Source organism: Lissotriton helveticus, chromosome 1_2, assembly GCF_964261635.1.
Source record: "Lissotriton helveticus chromosome 1_2, aLisHel1.1, whole genome shotgun sequence".
In the NCBI taxonomy this organism is placed as follows: Eukaryota; Metazoa; Chordata; class Amphibia; order Caudata; family Salamandridae; genus Lissotriton; species Lissotriton helveticus.
This window is the reverse complement of record NC_136058.1, coordinates 166772386-166794445: the sequence shown is the minus strand read 5'-3', so window position 1 is coordinate 166794445 and position 22060 is coordinate 166772386. Positions and strand designations below refer to the sequence as shown.

The 22060-nt window shown below is 41.7% G+C and overlaps 1 protein-coding gene across 1 annotated transcript in view; it reads right to left on the bottom strand.

Annotated features, from left to right (window-relative positions):
- The window catches only part of SHISAL2A (shisa like 2A), a 555131-nt gene that overhangs the window by 461461 nt on the left and 71610 nt on the right, over positions 1 to 22060 (bottom strand). The window lies entirely within an intron of this gene.

Below are 22060 nucleotides of genomic sequence, written 5' to 3'. Positions count from 1 at the left end.
GTGGGCACTGCCAGATTTAAAGTTTTACTATTGGGCAGCAGCCCTGCAAAATATGGGTGGCTTAGCGGGGGGTGCAGAATCTGATGGGTGGAATGAGCTGGGATCTCTTGCAATTTATGGTTTACTGTTGGGTCCAGAAGCAGAAAATGTTTTTTTTAAATACACTGAAACCAGCTATTACAAAAGGACACGATTTAGAACGCTCCTAGCGGCTTATACTGTTTGGAAAGCCTTTACTAAAAGATTTGGGCTGGGGCGGTATAATTTCTACACTAGACTGAGAAGGAATCCAAACCTACCTGTGGAAGTAGTCTCTGATACTATATTTATAGAATGGGAAAGAAAAGGAATTAGAAGGATGGGTGACCTAATGGACCAGCAGGGTGTCTGCCAGTTTTCCGAACTACAAGCTAAGTATGCAATTGATAAAAGACAATTTTTTAAGTACTTACAAATAAGGAGTCTTTTGCACAACAAACAAGGTGGTGTGTCAGGATTCAGTAAAAATGCAATCATGGAAGTGATCGAAGCGGGCGAGGAATGCACTATAAAGAAATTCTATGCTGAGTTATTAAATTCAAAAGAGGATGATATTGAAAAATGGGCAAATAAATGGAAAGATAGTCTGGAAGTCAGGGAGGAAAGTTTCCATATGTCTTTGGAAATGGGGTATACACTGTTATGTTCAGCACCTCTCCAGGCGCAACATTATAAAACACTATACCACCTATACCATACGCCTGCAAAGATAGCCCAATGGGGGGGGACAGCAGTAACTAACTGCTTTAGATGTGGAAATTCAGAGGCGGATTTAATTCATGTATTTGCAACATGTCCTCACCTGCAGCCACTTATAAAGAACATACAGGGGTTCTTGAACCAAGAATTAGGAATAAATACTCTCCTTACCCCCCCAATAATTCTCTTGGGGATAAAGGAGGAGGAGAGACAGCATCAGGATAGATGGGAATCCTTTTTATTCTTAGCTATGGCAGTCATGAGACTTTGTATTGCATCTGCATGGCTGGATTCATTACCACCATCATTTCACCAATGGTTGGCTAAATTACTATCAATATATAATTTGGAAACTGAGATATATGCAAGGAAAGGGAAAAATGGAAGGAAAACTGGAAAACATATTTGGGATCCCATTACTCGTTGCAAAGAAGGGAATATGTTCTGAAAGGTCTGAAAATGCTTGAATAATATATACTTTGTTAAGATGTTTATTACTGTTTAAGATACATTTAGATACGATGATTTTGGCCCAATCTGGGGGGAAAAGCCTGTAATCTTGTTTGGATCTTATTTATCAGTGTACTTATTTGTTTATATGTCTCATGTGATAGTAATCTCTCTTTTCTTCTTTCTTTACATTCTCCTACACTAAATATTACTTTTATTCTTTTTGAATATATATGTTATGTTTTATGCAAATATTGCTGTGCCCTGTATGTATGTAAAAAAGAGGGGAAAAAACTTTTCAATAAAAATATTTTTTTTTAAAAAGGAAACAGTGGGTACCAAAGAAAGCTAATCCAGGGTCAGTCTCACCCTGTTCCTCATAGGTTTCCATACGAGAGCAATTCCTCCAGATCCTGAGTAATTGACCTACTGGCAAATTTTGCCCCAGTGATCTGGGGTGGAAGCTCTCAAAAAGTAATACGCTGTTTTTGTGTGTGCTCTTGTTGTGAACTTTAGTCTGGATCCATTCCACTGTCATGCTTATAGCTAGGTCCAAAAAAACAGCTCTCTCCATGCTGACTGCATGTGTGAATTTCAGATGTTCATCTCTAGTATTGATCCATCTAATAAAGTCCTCAGCTTCATCTTGGTTGCCGTGCCAAATGACAATATATCATCTCCATACTTTCAATTGTGCTGCAAACGAGTTGCCTTGATGAAAGATGTGGTTCACTTTGAATTGGTGTTCATAGAGGCACGCCATGCTCTGAGCAAAAGAGCTTCCCATGGAAGTGCCTCTGATCTGATGGTATATTGTGTCTTCATATTCGAAGAAGTTTTCCATGAGAGCCAATTCTGCCCACTCCATGATGAAATGTCTGAGCGTCATGAACTCCCAGTCTCTTTCCAGGAGAATGTGTTCTACCACGCTCAATGTGTGTCTGTGAGGTATGCTGGTGTATAATGCCTCGATGTCCATGGTAATGAAAAGATCTTCAGCTGGGGTGATCTCGAGGTCTCTAAGTAGGCACCGGACATCTTTAGTGTCTTAGGCAAGATGTAGACGACTGTACGATAGGTCTCAAACACCAATCGCAGAATTGTGAAAGAGGTTCAAGAACTGAACATATTCCCAACACTATAGGTCTCCCTGGTGGGGGCATCCTGATTTTTGTGGATATTGGGGACAGTATAGAATCTGAGGGTGCAGGGATAATCACCCACCAGAAACCCAGCCTCATGTTTGGTTATCCAATCATTCATCAGGCCCTCATCCACCAAGGTTCTGATTTTGTTCACAAGTCTTGGAGTAGGGTAAATCCGGTGGATTTCATAGCTGTTTTCATCTGATAGCAATCTGATGCATTCTTCGTGATCCATGTTTTTATCCATGATAATGATTGTGCCACCTTTGTCAGCTGGTTTAATGATAAGTGTAGTATTCTCTTTCAGGTCCATGAGTGCCTTCATCTCACCTTTCTTCAAGTTCTGTTAGCCTTTGATGTTCTGAGAGTCGATTGTTTGAATTTCCTTCAGTACTGCCTGTTCGAATGCCAGGGCTGTCACTGTTGTTGTACTTACAGTGTCAGTTGTATGTTTTTTGGGTAGGCTCCCGTTGTGCTTTTAGACATGCAGCTCCCCCAGGCAGCACTTATAATACGGCACAAACGCGGGGTAGGCACCCGCATTTCTCCTGCACAGGGGGAATCCCCACGCCGGGGGTCCCCTTGGGGGTCACACAGCAGCGGGGTAGGCTCCCGCTGTATTTCTTAAACAAGCAGCTCTCCCTGGCAGCACACGCTACAGGTCCCCCGCACCTTCTTCCTTAGGATAATGAAATATAGCGATCTGGCGGCGTTAGTGTCCTCCCAGGATCACATAGCGCTCTGGCAGCACAGCGCTGCAGGGGGCAGGCGCTCCGCACCTCCTGGGCAGCGAAGACAAAGCGCTTCCCAGGCACTAGGCAGCAGGCAGAGCACAATCCATGCTGGGGTAAAGCTGTGGCGCTCCCCCGGTGCTAGGTCCCATAAAGTAAAGTAGTGCCCACGCTCCTCACCTCCAAGGCACAGTTGCAGCACTCACAAGATGCTAGGGCTGGAGCGGAGGCAGGCAATGCTGGGCCAGATCAGCAGTCAGTGGGCACTCTTCAGTACAGGACAGCAGCTCCTAGAAGCAGTAATCTCCCATAAAGTGGCACTCCTCCTCACATAGCAGTCTTCACTCCAGAAAAGGCTCTCACTGGCCCTGTGGACAGCAGAAGGGTACAGATGGGCTCAGGGGCCAGCAAACAGGCCCTTGCGGCGGTACTTCCTGGCAGAGTGTCCCCTCTCGATCAAGTCCATGCTCAGTCTGAGCACATGGAGGCACAGCCCCCCTATATATACCCCCCTCACCCCACCTACCAGACAGGGCTAGAACCTTCTAGAAGGCTCCTGGCAGTTCCAGTCCCAACTGTCACTGTGGGGGAGGTGTAGGTCACCCTGTCACTCCGAACACTAGACCGCCAGTCCTCCTCAGGCAGGCGGCACAAAGCACACAGCAATGGCGTCCATTTTAAAAGTGACATTTTCTTCCATGGTGAAGTTAAACCTCTGGACACCATTGCGCAGCATGTATTATTTCTAGTGCAACCACAAAACATACATATTTATTGTGTCTCATTTCGAACCACCAATTCTATATTAGGTTAAAAAACTAGGAGGAAGGCAAAAAGTTCCGGGATGACCCTGCAAGCAGGGCCAAGTCCAACACCCTCACACTTTAATATTCTTTCCATATTGATGTGTTTTACCCTTTTAGTTTTTTTTTAATGAAATCGTTTTTATTGTCAGTACACACGGCAAACAGAATACAGAGCGTTAGCGCCTACAACCCTGTGGGCCGGCAAATTAACAAACATGTAGTAGAGGGCATAGTACATGGTCCAACCAACAATTATGCATTTATGTAACACAGCATGTCACCTACAACCCAACTTGGGCCGGCCGCGTAAGACAACCGGAAAGAATTAGCAAGCTTAACAGTGTAAAGATAAAAACAATGCCCGGCCCAGGGCACCACACCTGCTTAAGTAAAAGCACCAATCTAACACTCCGTTGCACATGCAGAGCAAGTATGCCTACCTTTAAGGGATAAGAACAACAAAAGGGAAAAAGGAAAAAGGAGAAAAAGAAAACAAATCAAAATTTGAAACATCTAAACCTAGTCCCCCACCCCACTCTTCCTCCCCCCTGGTGAGCCACCCGCTACCTAAAACCTACACATGCGTGCCTTTAAGAAGAAGAACAGCCCCCTTGAGAAAAGGGCGAATATGTTAGGGGCGGTCGCCCTGCTCCGCAGCGGTCCCCTCGGGAATAAATTTCAGGAGATGTAAATAGGCAGGACAAGTTAGTTCCCGAAATTAATTCAAAAGACAAAATCGCTATGAAAGGAGCCCAAATCTTAGAGTATTCTATCCTAGTAAAGCCATGGATAAACGCTCCGTACCTAGTAGGGACCATAACTGGAGCAGCCACTGGGAACGGTCTGGGATCCTGTCAGTCTTCCAGGCCGCCCGGATAACCCGGTGTGCAGCATTCAAGGCCAGGGTAATCTGCTTGCCTATAAGTGAATGCAAGGGGAAGGTCAAGGCCTTGGGAAGTCCTAGTATAGTGTAAGCGGAAAACCTCGGAATAGTAGTGTCAAAGGCTCTATCAATCTCATCGAGGATTGTGTCCCAATATCGTGTTAGTTTGGGGCAATTCCATAGCAGGTGAAGGAGGGTCCCGGGACTTCCACAGCCACGCCAGCAGAGGCCATCATTCTGGGAGTTCCACTTAGCCAGTCAAGCCGGGGTATAATACCAATAGGAAACTATTTTATATGCAGTCTCTGTGTGCCCCATTGAGTGTGCAAAATGATGTGATCTGTAGAAGATGTTCTCCCACTCCTTGTCTGTCAAGGTACGGCCAATCTCTATCTCCCACCGCTTCTGTCCCACAGAACGGGTCTCCTTTGACTAAGGCGAGAGAAAGGCATAGAACTCTGAAATAAGCCTGTGAACATCCTTTTTCTGGAAGTGCCACTTCACTAATAGAATAAAGTTTAATGGGTGTGTGAGGAGCACTCCGTTGTAAACAATGTATTCAACCTGAAAAATGGTGCTGCAACTAATCAGGTGTGTCACGCCTGTGACTGAATGCTAGTTTAGGTGAGAAAAAATCTCAACTAGTTGCGCACTGTTCACTATGTGTTATCCAACACTTATCAATATAAACACAAAGCAAAAACTTCAGTTATTTTAATTCATAACTTCATACTTTTATCATCATCTGCACGTTTATGCAAAGTATAATAATAAGTCAATTAAACATATAGTTTTCTGATTCTCAATTCTGTACATGAAACATTTTCATTTATAAATAATCATTTATAAATAATCACAACGCAAAAATATATGATACTTGATTTACACATTTTCAAATTGTGCCCAATGCATTTCGGCACAAACAGCGTGCCTTCATCAGGGGCTGATCTGTAATAAAGGTGGAAACAATACAACAAGTAAGTGTATTATATGTGATGTGTACCATGGGGGTGTATATTCATTAATGCAATGTCATCATACCTCTAGTGGACGTAAGTCTCGCAAATTACACTGTAGAAATAAACGACAAGACCGAAGAAAATACCAGTATTAAAGTAACCTGTGCCAAATAAAATCGATGTCGCTCATAACACAAACAATGATAATACTGGTCCAACAAACGCAAACATATATGCTTACCTAGATGGAAATAACTTGCCCTGTAGATACAAATAACAACCAAAACATTCTTATTATCCACATGCTATTCGTGACATGGAGTCTTAATGATAAAAAACCAGGGTCCTACCTGCTTTTCGTTGTGTATTCCAATCTACAAAATGTATAATAAAATATGGTTGGCAAAATATCCAAAGCGGACTCCAAATGTCCATGCACAATCCGTTAAATTTCAACTCACCCACCTCATACGCGCTAAATTCTGACCTAAAACCAAAAACAAATACTTTTTAACTCATAGCCATTACACTCTGCTTGACCTGCAGCAATAAGACTAGTGTGACACTCAGTCTCGCGATAAACCAAAATCTAATTTACCTTCTTACAGTATCGCCTGTGTTTCAAACAGTAATTCCCAGCCTCGAACTCCGTTCTAATCCAAACAGCCTTATAACAAGACGTCTCACGCCATTGCTTAAATCCACCGCGTGTGTAGTGTATCTTCGTCATTAACACTAAAAACGGACTCACACAGTCAAAACGCCTGTAATCCAAGGTAACAAAGTCGCCATTTTAACCACAGTAAAACATTATAGTCTGGATGCTAACTTCCAACTAAAAAACCGCCCTGCAATGTGTACTGTTCAAACGCTGTGTAAGGTTTCCGTAATTAACGAGGAACACACTGTGATGCCGTCTCATTTCTAAAATCTGTCCTAACCTTACATATTTTGCCGGAAACGACACTGAAAACGGACTATTAGCTCCGCGATCAATACTTTGTAAGCCTTCTGAACCTAAACAACACTAAGTGCGAACTCCCAACTGCAACTATAGCTTATGAGAGAAATCTAAACTGTGTTTCTACACTAAACCAAAAACGATGTAGTGTGAGGAACTGTGAGATGTTGTCAAACTTAAAACGGCAATAAAAGTTCCAAAGTATACATGCTGAAAATAAAACATGTGAATGAGGAAGTTTTGTAAGTTCAATGCATAATATAACAACTTAATGACAATCCTAGATTTATCCATTATGATACATTAATGAAGGATGGAGAGTAACTGGAAATACAATTCAGTTAATTTCTTTTTACATTCACTGTGCATATAATTAATGGACTTCCATGCTCACCTGACCCACTTTGTCATTGCTTAATTTCAATACTGTCGATATAAGCTAAACACTATTTACTCATTTTACAAAGCTGTATGTATAATAAAGCATTAATAAATCACTTGTCAATGCTATTGTTCAGTGTATAGTAATATACAATTATCATCATTAATATAAACATGTGGGTTCGCTAATCATTGGTGGGTATTTCGCCTATGTACATACAAGTGCAAATGGTGCTTTGGACAAGAAAAGTTTGCATCACAATATGATTGGAACTTGTGAAATATCACTACAATAGCTGTGTATTTTCTAGAGTAAGCCATTCAAAATATATTGCGTGAAAAACATCAACATAATATAAACAACATTTGATATTCTGAAATGTGATGAACTCAAGTAGACCTGATGTATAGAATTGTCCAATGTGTAGAACCCTATAAATAACATGAAAGGTCATACCTATCATTTAATCCCTTAGGCTGCATTGTCTGTAAAAATTTAATCCAATACAGCTCACGTTGCAAAAGACGGAGTCTGTTGTCAGTGCCTGATTTAATCTCTACCTTCTCAATGATAAAGCATCGTAATTGAGAAATTGTGTGACTGGACTCTTTCCAGTGGGTGGCTAATGGAGATGATAAATTCTGATTCCTTATCCGACTCTTGTGCTCATTTAATCGTGTTTTGAGCTTGCGCTCTGTCTTCCCTACGTATAGCTTGCCACATGGGCACTTAATGCCATAGACTACATTAAGGGTGTTACAATCAGTGCTGTGTCTAAGTTTGATTGTTTGGCCGGTTGTCGGGTGTGAGAAAGTATTTCCAATGATTATATTATTACAGTTCACACAGTTCAAGCAACGAGTAGTTCCTTTATGGTCTCCATGTTGTTCATCTTTTCTCCCTTTCAGGATTTGCCGTATATTGGGTCCTCTTTTATACGCGTACAGTGGTGGTTGTGCAAATATCCCATTGAACTCTGTTTCTGTGGAGAGTAGTTCCCAACGTTGGTTGACAATCCGTTTAATCTTTGATGAGATTGTGGTGAACTTGGTCACAAATACCATTCTGTCCTGACTGGTTTTGACTTTTGGTTGTAACAAAGTGTCTCTGTTCATATCTGCAACTCGCTCTCTGCTCCGTTGTATGATAGCATCAGGATATCCACGACTTTGATATCTTTGGGCAAACTTCTCAATGTTAGTTTCACTTGTGGTGGTCAGTGAACAAATTCTTTTGATACGAATAAATTGGGACAAAGGTAAATTCTCAATCAAACTTCGTGGATGAAAACTAGCGTAGTGTAAAGCACTATTACGATCCGTGTCCTTAACAAACAACTCGGTCTGGAATCCTGTGGGCTTTTTCTGAATCCTCACATCTAGAAAATCCATTGTGTTAAGATCAATTTTATAAGTAAATTGAATCCTGGGATTTACGGAATTCAAGTACTTAATTGTGTCCAGTAATGATTGTTCAGTACCTCGCCAGATTAGGAAGATATCGTCTATGAAACGATAGTACATCTTGATGTGTGTCAACGCTGCCGTTTCAAACACATGTTCAGCCTCAAACTGCGCCATAAAAATATTCGCATATGCAGGAGCCCCTGCAAAGCCCATAGATGTTCCGGTCATTTGAGCATAAAACCTTTTGTCCCATTCAAAATAGCTGTTGTGTAAACAGAATTTCAATAACTGTAAAAGGAAAACTTTCTCCGTGGGTAGATCCTCCATTTGTAGAAGAGCCCATTCTACTGCATCTAATCCATCAGAGTGTGGAATTGAAGTATAAAGAGAGACTACGTCAATAGTACATAGGATCCAGTTCTCATCTATTTCACCACCAACTTCTCCAATTTTCGATAGGAAATCACTCGTATCTCGAATATAGGATCTCCAATTTTGAACGAATTGCTGCAAAAAGAAATCCAGAAATTTCCCGAGGGGGTCAAAAAGAGACCCGCATCCCGAGACAATAGGTCTGCAGGGTGGGTTCGTCAGGTGTTTATGCACCTTAGGGAGCATGTAGAGTTTTGGACAGCGTGGATTAGTAGTCGTCAAAAAACTTTGGATTTTCTCATCTATCCATTCCTGTTCTCGAGCTTCCACTAAAAGATTTTTGAGCATTAACTGCAATGTTAACGTAGGATCTCTGTCCAAAATCTGATAGGTCCCAGTGTCTGAGACATGCTCCTCAACCTTAGACGTATAAAAGTGCTTATCCATCACCACCATTGCACCTCCTTTGTCTGCAGGTTGTATCTGGATGTTGCTATTCATTGCCAAATTGTGTAGAGTACGTTCTTCTGATCTTGTGAGGTTACCACGTGTACGTGACTTGTAATCCAGGCCTCGTATATCTTTTTTCACCATTGTCTCGAAGGTGTCAAGCATTTTATGAGAAATAGGTGGTTGGAATGTGCTTTTTGGTTTAAACCGTAAACTGTATTCAGACTGCCTTGTGTCTGTTATTGGTGCAATATTGTGAAAAAAATGTTTGAGTCTCAATGTTCTCATAAAGCGGTAAAGAGCTGCTTCCAACTCCATTTCATTTGCTCTAACCGTCGGAACAAAAGATAAACCTTTGTTAAGGACCCTTACTTGTTGTTGGTTCAGAGTGATTGAGGATATATTGATTATCAAACTACTGTTCTCCCGCTCCTTAACGATTTTCCTGTGGCCTCCTCGTCTGGTTTTCCGCTTGATGGTGAAACTTCGCGGCGGTCCGTCGGTTGTAGCCCTTGATTCTGGGTTTGTGACAAAAAAGCCACATTGCCACTAGTAGTCGGTTGTTGTGTGCCTTCGGTCACTGTTAATGCTGTTCGATCAGTCAGTTGAACTGGTCCACGGGTGATTGATGTCTCTTTATCTGTAACTAAACTCTCTTCAGAAGAGTGTGCCGGTGTTTGTTGTTTCTTTGGATGGTATTGTCGTCTGGCGTAAATTTCTGCCCAGGTATACACCTCATTCAATTTATAATCAATAGTGTCTCTTTTGTACTTTCTCAATTTGCCCTCCTGCAGTTCTCTGCTATATTTCTCTAATTTCTGTTTCAGCCCTTCAATGCTTATCTGCCATGAATCATTTTCCATCCTGGACTCTAGTTCAGCTTTCAAAGTAGAAATTTCCTCCTCAAGATCTCGTATAGTTTTGGCAAGTTCCTCAACTATCAGGAGAATTAAATCAAGAGAGCATTTGTTGAGGATATTATACCACTTCTCCATAAATTTCGCGTTCAAGTTAAACCTGAACAGCATAGGTTTAATTGATAAACGCAATCCTCGGGGAATTCGTTGAGCCTTATGGTATTGCACCAGTGTAGATGCGTGCATTTTCTGGTTCAATTGTCGTCTTGTGAGGTATTCTAATTGCCTTAGTTGTTGACTGATAGAACCCCCATGGGCATCCATTGTCCTAACTTCCTGTATCATGGCATGGATCTTGTCAGCCTGTTCTGCAGTGTAAGCCAACGTGCTGGCCCTATTGTGCGTCATTCCTGTAATGTTATCAAACTGCATGATTGGTGTTGGGTGCCTCCCCACTAGTGACTAGTAACTGAATAAAGTTTAATGGGTGTGTGAGGAGCACTCCGTTGTAAACAATGTATTCAACCTGAAAAATGGTGCTGCAACTAATCAGGTGTGTCACGCCTGTGACTGAATGCTAGTTTAGGTGAGAAAAAATCTCAACTAGTTGCGCACTGTTCACTATGTGTTATCCAACACTTATCAATATAAACACAAAGCAAAAACTTCAGTTATTTTAATTCATAACTTCATACTTTTATCATCATCTGCACGTTTATGCAAAGTATAATAATAAGTCAATTAAACATATAGTTTTCTGATTCTCAATTCTGTACATGAAACATTTTCATTTATAAATAATCATTTATAAATAATCACAACGCAAAAATATATGATACTTGATTTACACATTTTCAAATTGTGCCCAATGCATTTCGGCACAAACAGCGTGCCTTCATCAGGGGCTGATCTGTAATAAAGGTGGAAACAATACAACAAGTAAGTGTATTATATGTGATGTGTACCATGGGGGTGTATATTCATTAATGCAATGTCATCATACCTCTAGTGGACGTAAGTCTCGCAAATTACACTGTAGAAATAAACGACAAGACCGAAGAAAATACCAGTATTAAAGTAACCTGTGCCAAATAAAATCGATGTCGCTCATAACACAAACAATGATAATACTGGTCCAACAAACGCAAACATATATGCTTACCTAGATGGAAATAACTTGCCCTGTAGATACAAATAACAACCAAAACATTCTTATTATCCACATGCTATTAGTGTTTAGCTTATATCGACAGTATTGAAATTAAGCAATGACAAAGTGGGTCAGGTGAGCATGGAAGTCCATTAATTATATGCACAGTGAATGTAAAAAGAAATTAACTGAATTGTATTTCCAGTTACTCTCCATCCTTCATTAATGTATCATAATGGATAAATCTAGGATTGTCATTAAGTTGTTATATTATGCATTGAACTTACAAAACTTCCTCATTCACATGTTTTATTTTCAGCATGTATACTTTGGAACTTTTATTGCCGTTTTAAGTTTGACAACATCTCACAGTTCCTCACACTACATCGTTTTTGGTTTAGTGTAGAAACACAGTTTAGATTTCTCTCATAAGCTATAGTTGCAGTTGGGAGTTCGCACTTAGTGTTGTTTAGGTTCAGAAGGCTTACAAAGTATTGATCGCGGAGCTAATAGTCCGTTTTCAGTGTCGTTTCCGGCAAAATATGTAAGGTTAGGACAGATTTTAGAAATGAGACGGCATCACAGTGTGTTCCTCGTTAATTACGGAAACCTTACACAGCGTTTGAACAGTACACATTGCAGGGCGGTTTTTTAGTTGGAAGTTAGCATCCAGACTATAATGTTTTACTGTGGTTAAAATGGCGACTTTGTTACCTTGGATTACAGGCGTTTTGACTGTGTGAGTCCGTTTTTAGTGTTAATGACGAAGATACACTACACACGCGGTGGATTTAAGCAATGGCGTGAGACGTCTTGTTATAAGGCTGTTTGGATTAGAACGGAGTTCGAGGCTGGGAATTACTGTTTGAAACACAGGCGATACTGTAAGAAGGTAAATTAGATTTTGGTTTATCGCGAGACTGAGTGTCACACTAGTCTTATTGCTGCAGGTCAAGCAGAGTGTAATGGCTATGAGTTAAAAAGTATTTGTTTTTGGTTTTAGGTCAGAATTTAGCGCGTATGAGGTGGGTGAGTTGAAATTTAACGGATTGTGCATGGACATTTGGAGTCCGCTTTGGATATTTTGCCAACCATATTTTATTATACATTTTGTAGATTGGAATACACAACGAAAAGCAGGTAGGACCCTGGTTTTTTATCATTAAGACTCCATGTCACGAATAGCATGTGGATAATAAGAATGTTTTGGTTGTTATTTGTATCTACAGGGCAAGTTATTTCCATCTAGGTAAGCATATATGTTTGCGTTTGTTGGACCAGTATTATCATTGTTTGTGTTATGAGCGACATCGATTTTATTTGGCACAGGTTACTTTAATACTGGTATTTTCTTCGGTCTTGTCGTTTATTTCTACAGTGTAATTTGCGAGACTTACGTCCACTAGAGGTATGATGACATTGCATTAATGAATATACACCCCCATGGTACACATCACATATAATACACTTACTTGTTGTATTGTTTCCACCTTTATTACAGATCAGCCCCTGATGAAGGCACGCTGTTTGTGCCGAAATGCATTGGGCACAATTTGAAAATGTGTAAATCAAGTATCATATATTTTTGCGTTGTGATTATTTATAAATGATTATTTATAAATGAAAATGTTTCATGTACAGAATTGAGAATCAGAAAACTATATGTTTAATTGACTTATTATTATACTTTGCATAAACGTGCAGATGATGATAAAAGTATGAAGTTATGAATTAAAATAACTGAAGTTTTTGCTTTGTGTTTATATTGATAAGTGTTGGATAACACATAGTGAACAGTGCGCAACTAGTTGAGATTTTTTCTCACCTAAACTAGCATTCAGTCACAGGCGTGACACACCTGATTAGTTGCAGCACCATTTTTCAGGTTGAATACATTGTTTACAACGGAGTGCTCCTCACACACCCATTAAACTTTATTCAGTTACTAGTCACTAGTGGGGAGGCACCCAACACCAATCATGCAGTTTGATAACATTACAGGAATGACGCACAATAGGGCCAGCACGTTGGCTTACACTGCAGAACAGGCTGACAAGATCTATGCCATGATACAGGAAGTTAGGACAATGGATGCCCATGGGGGTTCTATCAGTCAACAACTAAGGCAATTAGAATACCTCACAAGACGACAATTGAACCAGAAAATGCACGCATCTACACTGGTGCAATACCATAAGGCTCAACGAATTCCCCGAGGATTGCGTTTATCAATTAAACCTATGCTGTTCAGGTTTAACTTGAACGCGAAATTTATGGAGAAGTGGTATAATATCCTCAACAAATGCTCTCTTGATTTAATTCTCCTGATAGTTGAGGAACTTGCCAAAACTATACGAGATCTTGAGGAGGAAATTTCTACTTTGAAAGCTGAACTAGAGTCCAGGATGGAAAATGATTCATGGCAGATAAGCATTGAAGGGCTGAAACAGAAATTAGAGAAATATAGCAGAGAACTGCAGGAGGGCAAATTGAGAAAGTACAAAAGAGACACTATTGATTATAAATTGAATGAGGTGTATACCTGGGCAGAAATTTACGCCAGACGACAATACCATCCAAAGAAACAACAAACACCGGCACACTCTTCTGAAGAGAGTTTAGTTACAGATAAAGAGACATCAATCACCCGTGGACCAGTTCAACTGACTGATCGAACAGCATTAACAGTGACCGAAGGCACACAACAACCGACTACTAGTGGCAATGTGGCTTTTTTGTCACAAACCCAGAATCAAGGGCTACAACCGACGGACCGCCGCGAAGTTTCACCATCAAGCGGAAAACCAGACGAGGAGGCCACAGGAAAATCGTTAAGGAGCGGGAGAACAGTAGTTTGATAATCAATATATCCTCAATCACTCTGAACCAACAACAAGTAAGGGTCCTTAACAAAGGTTTATCTTTTGTTCCGACGGTTAGAGCAAATGAAATGGAGTTGGAAGCAGCTCTTTACCGCTTTATGAGAACATTGAGACTCAAACATTTTTTTCACAATATTGCACCAATAACAGACACAAGGCAGTCTGAATACAGTTTACGGTTTAAACCAAAAAGCACATTCCAACCACCTATTTCTCATAAAATGCTTGACACCTTCGAGACAATGGTGAAAAAAGATATACGAGGCCTGGATTACAAGTCACGTACACGTGGTAACCTCACAAGATCAGAAGAACGTACTCTACACAATTTGGCAATGAATAGCAACATCCAGATACAACCTGCAGACAAAGGAGGTGCAATGGTGGTGATGGATAAGCACTTTTATACGTCTAAGGTTGAGGAGCATGTCTCAGACACTGGGACCTATCAGATTTTGGACAGAGATCCTACGTTAACATTGCAGTTAATGCTCAAAAATCTTTTAGTGGAAGCTCGAGAACAGGAATGGATAGATGAGAAAATCCAAAGTTTTTTGACGACTACTAATCCACGCTGTCCAAAACTCTACATGCTCCCTAAGGTGCATAAACACCTGACGAACCCACCCTGCAGACCTATTGTCTCGGGATGCGGGTCTCTTTTTGACCCCCTCGGGAAATTTCTGGATTTCTTTTTGCAGCAATTCGTTCAAAATTGGAGATCCTATATTCGAGATACGAGTGATTTCCTATCGAAAATTGGAGAAGTTGGTGGTGAAATAGATGAGAACTGGATCCTATGTACTATTGACGTAGTCTCTCTTTATACTTCAATTCCACACTCTGATGGATTAGATGCAGTAGAATGGGCTCTTCTACAAATGGAGGATCTACCCACGGAGAAAGTTTTCCTTTTACAGTTATTGAAATTCTGTTTACACAACAGCTATTTTGAATGGGACAAAAGGTTTTATGCTCAAATGACCGGAACATCTATGGGCTTTGCAGGGGCTCCTGCATATGCGAATATTTTTATGGCGCAGTTTGAGGCTGAACATGTGTTTGAAACGGCAGCGTTGACACACATCAAGATGTACTATCGTTTCATAGACGATATCTTCCTAATCTGGCGAGGTACTGAACAATCATTACTGGACACAATTAAGTACTTGAATTCCGTAAATCCCAGGATTCAATTTACTTATAAAATTGATCTTAACACAATGGATTTTCTAGATGTGAGGATTCAGAAAAAGCCCACAGGATTCCAGACCGAGTTGTTTGTTAAGGACACGGATCGTAATAGTGCTTTACACTACGCTAGTTTTCATCCACGAAGTTTGATTGAGAATTTACCTTTGTCCCAATTTATTCGTATCAAAAGAATTTGTTCACTGACCACCACAAGTGAAACTAACATTGAGAAGTTTGCCCAAAGATATCAAAGTCGTGGATATCCTGATGCTATCATACAACGGAGCAGAGAGCGAGTTGCAGATATGAACAGAGACACTTTGTTACAACCAAAAGTCAAAACCAGTCAGGACAGAATGGTATTTGTGACCAAGTTCACCACAATCTCATCAAAGATTAAACGGATTGTCAACCAACGTTGGGAACTACTCTCCACAGAAACAGAGTTCAATGGGATATTTGCACAACCACCACTGTACGCGTATAAAAGAGGACCCAATATACGGCAAATCCTGAAAGGGAGAAAAGATGAACAACATGGAGACCATAAAGGAACTACTCGTTGCTTGAACTGTGTGAACTGTAATAATATAATCATTGGAAATACTTTCTCACACCCGACAACCGGCCAAACAATCAAACTTAGACACAGCACTGATTGTAACACCCTTAATGTAGTCTATGGCATTAAGTGCCCATGTGGCAAGCTATACGTAGGGAAGACAGAGCGCAAGCTCAAAACACGATTAAATGAGCACAAGAGTCGGATAAGGAATCAGAATTTATCATCTCCATTAGCCACCCACTGGAAAGAGTCCAGTCACACAATTTCTCAATTACGATGCTTTATCATTGAGAAGGTAGAGATTAAATCAGGCACTGACAACAGACTCCGTCTTTTGCAACGTGAGCTGTATTGGATTAAATTTTTACAGACAATGCAGCCTAAGGGATTAAATGATAGGTATGACCTTTCATGTTATTTATAGGGTTCTACACATTGGACAATTCTATACATCAGGTCTACTTGAGTTCATCACATTTCAGAATATCAAATGTTGTTTATATTATGTTGATGTTTTTCACGCAATATATTTTGAATGGCTTACTCTAGAAAATACACAGCTATTGTAGTGATATTTCACAAGTTCCAATCATATTGTGATGCAAACTTTTCTTGTCCAAAGCACCATTTGCACTTGTATGTACATAGGCGAAATACCCACCAATGATTAGCGAACCCACATGTTTATATTAATGATGATAATTGTATATTACTATACACTGAACAATAGCATTGACAAGTGATTTATTAATGCTTTATTATACATACAGCTTTGTAAAATGAGTAAATAGTGTTTAGCTTATATCGACAGTATTGAAATTAAGCAATGACAAAGTGGGTCAGGTGAGCATGGAAGTCCATTAATTATATGCACAGTGAATGTAAAAAGAAATTAACTGAATTGTATTTCCAGTTACTCTCCATCCTTCATTAATGTATCATAATGGATAAATCTAGGATTGTCATTAAGTTGTTATATTATGCATTGAACTTACAAAACTTCCTCATTCACATGTTTTATTTTCAGCATGTATACTTTGGAACTTTTATTGCCGTTTTAAGTTTGACAACATCTCACAGTTCCTCACACTACATCGTTTTTGGTTTAGTGTAGAAACACAGTTTAGATTTCTCTCATAAGCTATAGTTGCAGTTGGGAGTTCGCACTTAGTGTTGTTTAGGTTCAGAAGGCTTACAAAGTATTGATCGCGGAGCTAATAGTCCGTTTTCAGTGTCGTTTCCGGCAAAATATGTAAGGTTAGGACAGATTTTAGAAATGAGACGGCATCACAGTGTGTTCCTCGTTAATTACGGAAACCTTACACAGCGTTTGAACAGTACACATTGCAGGGCGGTTTTTTAGTTGGAAGTTAGCATCCAGACTATAATGTTTTACTGTGGTTAAAATGGCGACTTTGTTACCTTGGATTACAGGCGTTTTGACTGTGTGAGTCCGTTTTTAGTGTTAATGACGAAGATACACTACACACGCGGTGGATTTAAGCAATGGCGTGAGACGTCTTGTTATAAGGCTGTTTGGATTAGAACGGAGTTCGAGGCTGGGAATTACTGTTTGAAACACAGGCGATACTGTAAGAAGGTAAATTAGATTTTGGTTTATCGCGAGACTGAGTGTCACACTAGTCTTATTGCTGCAGGTCAAGCAGAGTGTAATGGCTATGAGTTAAAAAGTATTTGTTTTTGGTTTTAGGTCAGAATTTAGCGCGTATGAGGTGGGTGAGTTGAAATTTAACGGATTGTGCATGGACATTTGGAGTCCGCTTTGGATATTTTGCCAACCATATTTTATTATACATTTTGTAGATTGGAATACACAACGAAAAGCAGGTAGGACCCTGGTTTTTTATCATTAAGACTCCATGTCACGAATAGCATGTGGATAATAAGAATGTTTTGGTTGTTATTTGTATCTACAGGGCAAGTTATTTCCATCTAGGTAAGCATATATGTTTGCGTTTGTTGGACCAGTATTATCATTGTTTGTGTTATGAGCGACATCGATTTTATTTGGCACAGGTTACTTTAATACTGGTATTTTCTTCGGTCTTGTCGTTTATTTCTACAGTGTAATTTGCGAGACTTACGTCCACTAGAGGTATGATGACATTGCATTAATGAATATACACCCCCATGGTACACATCACATATAATACACTTACTTGTTGTATTGTTTCCACCTTTATTACAGATCAGCCCCTGATGAAGGCACGCTGTTTGTGCCGAAATGCATTGGGCACAATTTGAAAATGTGTAAATCAAGTATCATATATTTTTGCGTTGTGATTATTTATAAATGATTATTTATAAATGAAAATGTTTCATGTACAGAATTGAGAATCAGAAAACTATATGTTTAATTGACTTATTATTATACTTTGCATAAACGTGCAGATGATGATAAAAGTATGAAGTTATGAATTAAAATAACTGAAGTTTTTGCTTTGTGTTTATATTGATAAGTGTTGGATAACACATAGTGAACAGTGCGCAACTAGTTGAGATTTTTTCTCACCTAAACTTCACTAATAGAAGCATCGGCCTACTGACCAAGGGCTGCACCAGGGGGCCCGATGTCCAGTGGCACATTTGGGCATGGAGGAAATCATCTGAGTCTGTTAAGTTATAGTCCTCACAGAGTACCTTAAAAGGGATATGGCCATCCAAATCAAACAACTGCCACACTCACTTACAACCTCCCTCCACCCAGCGAGAGCCTGCACCTCTGTCCATGCCCGGAGGGATATCAGTATTCAAAAAGATGGGAGACATGGGGGAGGGGAAAGTGGTGAGATTGGCTCGTCGAGGCACCTTGTCCCATGCTAACATGGTAGGGCGAGTAACTGGTGAGGAGTAAAGACCCCATGCCTGCACCGACCTAGGTAACCAACACTCCCTCCAAATATGCCTACCAGCTACTGACTGATCCATAAATACCCAGTGTTTCTCCGTCATGGGACGGTTCCACTCCACCAGGTAACACAAAATCGAGGCTTGGTAATAATGAATGAGATTAGGAAAGGCCAACCCCCCTTCCTTCTTAGGACGTCATAGTAAGGTTTTCTGCAGCCTGGGTGACATAGGACCACAGATAAAGTGCTCAATCTCTGTCTGGATTCGTGTGAGCGCAGTCGACGGGGGCAGCAGGGGAAGGGTCTGAAATAAATAGAGAGCCCGGGGTAGAACATTCATTTTTATCTTAGCCAGTCTGCCGAGCCAAGACAGGGGTAGCCATTTCCTGTGGGCGAGGTCTTTCCTAATGCGAGAGAGTAAGGAGGCGTAATTTGCTTCCGCTGTCCTAACCAAGCTAGTGTGCAGAGTCAGTCCGAGGTAGGTAATGACCCCCGTCACCCAGTCAAAATCAAAGTGGACCTTCAGATCTGCCACTGTAGAGGGCCCCACAGTGAGATTCAGTATCTGCAATTTTTGTAAATCTATTTTAAAACCAGAGACCTGGCTGAAGGCCTGCAGAGCTGTCACTACGGTCGGCATAGAGGTTTGTGGGTGTGCCAGTGAAAAGATAACATCATCATCGTAGAGGCTGATAAGGTGACGATCCACACCGAATGGAATCCCCTGTGCCTGTGGATGGTCCCGAAGCCGCTGGGCAAAGGGCTCCATATATAAAACATAAAGCAATGGGGAGAGCGGACAGCCCTGTCTGGTGCCTCTCTCCACCCTAATGCTTTTGGAAAGTACGCCTTTGACCCAGACTTGGGCTGAATGGGCATTATAGATACTAGCCACCCACTTACGAAATTTCGGTCCTGTGCCAAAGCACTCTAACGTGGCAAATAGGTACGGCCAATGCACTCAGTCGAAGGCTTATCAATTAAGTGGCAGATCCTCTGCGTGTTATCCCTGCACTGTCTCCCCAGGATGAAACCCGACTGATCCGGGTCTATTAAGCTGCCCATAAGAGGGTTGAGCCTATGGGCTAAGATGCTTGAGAACAGTTTAGAGTCCAAATTTAGCAGGGAGATGGGGCGGTAGGAACTGCAAAGCACTGGGTCTGTCCCTGATTTGGGAATGACAGAAATTGTGGCCTGCAGCTTAGAGGGCGTAAGAGTGCCTGTGTCCAAGAATGAGTTGAACAGTCGGGTGAGCACTGGTGCGTGTTCCGTACAAAATGTTTTATAAAACAGGGCACTAAAACCATCCGGGCCAGGTGCTTTCAGAGGTTTCAACCGAGATATGGCGTATATGACCTCTTCGATTCGAATGGGGGTCTCCAGTCATTCCGCTTCCTGCCCTGGGAGGGGGGTTACTGCTGCACCTCATACGTACTCTCTAGGATCTAGAAGGCCTGAGGTCTTGGCAGAATATAGCCCCACATAAAATGCCCAGAAGGCTGTGGCTATAGCAAGATCATCTGTCGCCTCTGACCCCTGGGCTTCTCGGATCACTTTCACTGCCTGGGTCTGGTGTTGGCAATGAAGACAGTGTGCTAGCATGCGGCCGACCCTATTAGAACAAACATAATACTTATGCTTCAGTCGTAGTACTGCATATTCGGCTCTATCCAGATCCAAGCGCTTCAGCTGTCGCCGCCCCTTCTCCAACAGGCGCCAGATACAAGGGGCACCCGTGCGCTAGTGAATGACTTCATGTTCGCTCACCCGGCCTTCAAGTTCTTGACGCTTCTCACGCCTGATTTTATTATCGCAGGCCGCCCTAGAGATAAGAGACCCCCGCGCAACTAGCTTAAACACCTCTCAAACAGAAGCTTGGGGAGTGGAGCCATTGTCATTGAGCTTCAGGTAATCTGTCAGGGTACTACGGAGGCTCTCCACCACTGACGGGGACCTCAGGAGAGAGTCCCATAGCCGCCAATGAGGGGAGGGCGATTGTGTGTGCGGAAGGCTTAGTGTGAGGGTGATATGAGGGTGGTCCGACAGAGATCAGGCTTCTATATAGGAGGCCTGAATGCAGTTCCATGCAGCACGAGTGACAAGGAAATGATCCAATCGGGCATATGTCTTATGAGCCGCGGAGTCGAACGTATAGTCCCTTTCATCAGGGTGCAAACACTGCAAAGCATCTCTAAGCCCGCAATCATCCAGCCAAGCCCTCCCCACCCCCGAAAGAGCGCCTGCACCACTTGTGCGTGAGCAAGAGCGATCTACCTGTGCATCCATAACCAAATTCAGGTCCTCTCCTATCACCACCAGAGAGTCAGGTGTGTGCAGTACTTCGGCCAAAGCATTAAGCAGGAATTCCTCTTGGTGAACATTGGGAGAATAGAGGGAGGTTATTGTGATAGTGGTGGACCCTATACAGAGTCGTTCTGCGAGTAATTGCTCCAGAATTTCTGCGACTGTACCCACAACCCAGCCTCTAAAATGCGTGGAAAGCAAGATGGCCACCTCTCCTGTTTTCCGTTTCCCCGAGGACCACAATAGTACCGGGAACGCCCTGTGTTGCATGCGAGGTGTGTCACTGTGGAGGAGGTGCGTTTCTTAGAGTAGGTACACATCTCCCCGCATGATCTCAAGTAAAGATAGCACAGCATTCCTTTGAGTGGGATTATTAAAGCCCTTGACATTATAACTAACAATCTGAACTGTCATCAGCAGGGAAAGGACCGTTAGACGGTATAGTGAAGGTCCCAGAGACAAAGTAAGGAGTGGAGTACTACAAGGACAAAGGGTATATGTGTAGGCAGGTAAAACTTATCTCAGCATACATGACTAAAAAGCTCACCATAGGATGGACCCACCCACCCCCAGAACAACAAAAAGAACAAACTGCAGACCACCAAAACAGCACATGGTCCAACGTGAAGGTTGGGCAGTATTCAGAGGAGACTGCCAAGGAAGTAAGGGGCATCTGCACCAGGTGAACAAAACCTCCCGTCCGCCCCCACCAGGCCCACAAAAGTGGTAGAAACCCCAGACACATCACCCTCAGTCATTGTCATCCAACAAATCCCCCCAGGTGCCCGTCAGGGATTGAAGAACAGCAGAACGTTCCTTAAAGATGGTGTCTGGGTCAGGGCAAAGGCGGTCAGCGGTCCAGGCGTTCTGAGGACTGTGGTTTCGAGATCTCTGTGAACCCTGAACTGCAGCATCTGGAGGAGAGGGCAACTCATCGGTAGACAACTTCAACACT